The sequence below is a fragment of the Ruditapes philippinarum genome, unplaced genomic scaffold (assembly GCF_026571515.1).
Source record: "Ruditapes philippinarum isolate M1 unplaced genomic scaffold, ASM2657151v2 ctg3115_1_1_1_1, whole genome shotgun sequence".
Taxonomy (NCBI): domain Eukaryota; kingdom Metazoa; phylum Mollusca; class Bivalvia; order Venerida; family Veneridae; genus Ruditapes; species Ruditapes philippinarum.
The window spans coordinates 154,237-158,084 of record NW_026856799.1 but is presented as its reverse complement, the minus strand read 5'-3'; the positions used below and the strand labels follow the sequence as shown (position 1 = coordinate 158,084).

The window sequence follows — 3,848 nt, the reverse complement described above, 5'->3', positions numbered from 1 at the left end:
CAAATAATTAAGAAAACTTATTTGGCAAAACACTAAAACGATATCTAGGCATATTGATAATTTGGAAAGAGCTAGCTACGTCTTTGCAATATTGTTTTTGACTCAACATGTTGTTTTTGAGAGATAAAATGATCACTCTTCCTCATATTTCATTTTGTTGCGACGAAGTGTGCTGTTGTTTGCATGTCAATACACTATTTTCATTTTTAAATCTATTTAACGAATAATATCCTTGGTTTAAACAATATAAACTAGAACTGCCACTATCATGGCGTGAATACCCCCGCATACCACTTTGTCAGAATCAACAGTGGCCATTTAGAGCTCAAGGACAACCTCCCTGCCAAATCTGAGGTTACTAAGCCAGTGCATTGCTAAGTTATGTATTCTACATGCTTCAAATGTGAAAATGTCAAAATCAATACATTGCGGACAGGACATTCTTTAGCAATTGAGAAGAAAAGCTTTTTTTATGTCAAGGTCCCTGTGACCTTGACCTCTGACCCAGTGACCTCAAAATCAATAGGGGTCACCTTATAGTCATGATCAACATCCATGCCAAATATGAAGACTGTGGGTCAAAGGAATCTTAAGTTAATGGGTGGACAAACTTTTTGAAGTCAAAGTCCCTATGACCTTGACCTTTGATCCAGTGACCTCAAAATCAAAAGGGGTCATCTACTAATCATGATCAACATCCATGCCAAATATGAAGACTGTGGGTCAAAGGAATCTAAAGTTATTGGGCAGACAAACTTTTTGAAGTCAAAGTCCCTGTGACCTTGACCTTTGACCTGGTGACCTCAAAATCAATAGGGGTCATCTACTAATCATGACTAACCTCCATTCCAAATATGAAGACTGTGGGTCAAAGGAATCTTAAAATATTGGGCAGACAAGCTCTTTGAAGTCAAGGCCCCTGTGACCTTGACCTTTGACCTGGTGACCTCAAAATCAATAGGGGTCATCAACTAATCATGACTAACCTCCATGCCAAATATGAAGACTGTGGGTCAAAGGAATCTTAAGTTATAGGGCGGACAAGCTTTTTGAAGTCAAGGCCCCTGTGATCTTGACCTTTGACCTGGTGACCTCAAAGTCAATAGCGGTCATCTACTAATCATAACTAACCTCCATGCCAAATATGAAGACTGTGGGTCAAAGGAATCTTAAGTTATTGGGCGGACAAGCTTTTTGAAGTCAAGGCCCCTGTGACCTTGACCTTTGACCTGGTGACCTCAAAGTCAATAGGGGTCATCTACTTATCATGACTAGCCTCCATGCCAAATATGAAGACTGTGGGTCAAAGGAATCTTAAGTTATTGGGCAGACAAGCTTTTTGAAGTCAAGGCCCCTGTGACCTTGACCTTTGACCTGGTGACCTCAAAGTCAATAGGGGTCATCTACTAATCATGACTAACCTCAATGCCAAATATGAAGACTATGGGTCAAAGGAATCTTAAGTTATTGGGCGGACAAGCTTTTTGAAGTCAAGGCCCCTGTGACCTTGACCTTTGACCTGGTGACCTCAAAGTCAATAGGGGTCATCTACTAATCATGACTAACCTCAATGCCAAATATGAAGACTATGGGTCAAAGGAATCTTAAGTTATTGGGCGGACAAGCTTTTTGAAGTCAAGGCCCCTGTGACCTTGACCTTTGACCTGGTGACCTCAAAATCAATAGGGGTCATCTACTAATCATGACTAACCTCAATGCCAAATATGAAGACTATGGGTCAAAGGAATCTTAAGTTATTGGGCGGACAAGCTTTTTGAAGTCAAGGCCCCTGTGACCTTGACCTTTGACCTGGTGACCTCAAAATCAATAGGGGTCATCTACTAATCATGACTAATCTCCATGCCAAATATGAAGACTGTGGGTCAAAGGAATCTTAAGTTATTGGGCGGACAAGCTTTTTGAAGTCAAGGCCCCTGTGACCTTGACCTTTGACCTGGTGACCTCAAAATCAATAGGGGTCATCTACTAATCATGACTAACCTCCATGCCAAATATGACGACTGTAGGTCAAAGGAATCTTAAGTTATTGGGCGGACAAGCTTTTTGAAGTCAAGGCCCCTGTGACCTTGACCTTTGACCTGGTGACCTCAAAATCAATAGGGGTCATCTACTAATCATGACTAACCTCCATGCCAAATATGAAGACTAAGGGTCAAAGGAATCTTAAGTTATTGGGCGGACAAGAAAAAACCGACGGACAGCCGGACGGCCGGACGGCCGGACAGCCGGACAGCCGGACGGCCGGACAAGCTGATTCCAGTATACCCACAACTTTGTTGTGCGGGGGTATAATAAACAATTAATAATATATAATATGTTTTTATATCATACATATGAGGTAAATGTTTATAGGCCGGAATCTTAAAGATGTAAAACAAGTGTATATGGTGTCATAATATGGGCTGCGTAGAAAACCATATTGCTTGATTCAATCAAAGAGAATTTTCCCAACCTGAATAACTATAATGACAAAGATAAATATTATCTTTATTATTATCTGTTATAACAAAAAAAACATGCAAGTTTTCTAAGTCGTAGATTGTTAAATAACATATTGGTTTGTATGGATATAATTCGATCAAGAGAGATATATCTATTCATTGATATGATCGATCTCATTCAAGATATATTCTAGTCAATTGCTGTCTTTCGGTGTCAAAAGGTATCTTTACTAACTGATATACGAGGGGAAGTCAGAAAATAGCCAGACTTTTGACTCGTTCTCGAAAACCATTCAACATTTTAAAAAAAATCTTTCTACTCTTTTTCAAAATATTCTCCACCTACGTCTACGCACTTTTGCCATCTTCGTGAGAGCTTTTGTATTCCCGCTGTGAACTATGACGTAGACCTATGTTTTAGGTACCGTGTAACAGCAGATATCAAAGCCGCTCTGGTCTTATATTTCTTTCCAGCAAGCAATTTTTTCAGTTCTGGAAACAAATTAAAGTCACAGGGAGCGAGGTCTGGGCTATAAAGAGGGTGAGACAACAATTGCCATTTGTAAGAGTTGATTACCTCCACTGTAGATGCGGCGGTATGGGAGGGGCGTTATCGTGAAGGAGGACATTTTTCTGTGATAACCTGGGACGCATTTGCTTCAGCTTTTCTCTGAAATTTTTCAGAATTACTTCAGAATAGTACTTGGCAGTGAAAGTTTGACCTTTTTGTATGAAATGAGTAAGTATCATTCCTCGTGAATCCCAAAAGCAACAAGCATGACTTTGTCAGCCGAAGGAGACAGCTTAAACCTTTAAGGAGGTGGGGAACCAGCTCGTATCCACTGCTTTGACTGAGCTTTTGTCTCAGGTTCGGAATAATGAACCCACATCTCATCGCCAGTGATAACGCGGTTCAAAAACTTATCTCCTTCACGATTAAAACGACTTAAATGTTCTTTTGCATTGGTTACTCTGGTTGCCTTTTGATCTGCTGACAGCTGTCTAGGCACCAACCTGGCACTTACCTTGCTCATGCCTAGGTGTTCGTGTAAAATCTTGTGTGCCGATGCCTTACCAACGCTAAACTTGTTGGCTACCTCCTCCAAAGTTACTCGACGATTTTTGTTGACAAAACTTTATCATTTGCTACCATTGTTAGGGTCACCGCCTCAGCTAGCCGCCCAGTCCTAGGCCTGTCACAAACACTTGTTCTGCCTTCACGAAACTGAGAAACCCAGTTGTAGAAGGTTGAACGTGATACACATTTATCAGAAAATTTTTGTTAAGCCTCTGAAAGATGTGGCAGGGCTTTTCACCTTCTGCAACCAGCAACTTTATTACACAGCGTTGTTCCTCTAAAAAAAGTCCATGATAGACGAAACACCT

General features: G+C 40.7%; 1 long non-coding RNA gene across 1 annotated transcript; it reads right to left on the bottom strand.

Annotated features, from left to right (window-relative positions):
• Positions 1 to 242: 242 nt before the first annotated feature.
• LOC132747734 (uncharacterized) lies at positions 243 to 2,282 on the bottom strand. Its single transcript, XR_009628155.1, has 2 exons — positions 1,383 to 2,282; positions 243 to 1,084 (listed from the first exon to the last, which is right to left on the bottom strand). It is a non-coding gene; the product is annotated as an uncharacterized LOC132747734 (long non-coding RNA).
• Between the last annotated feature and the right edge of the window lie 1,566 nt (positions 2,283 to 3,848).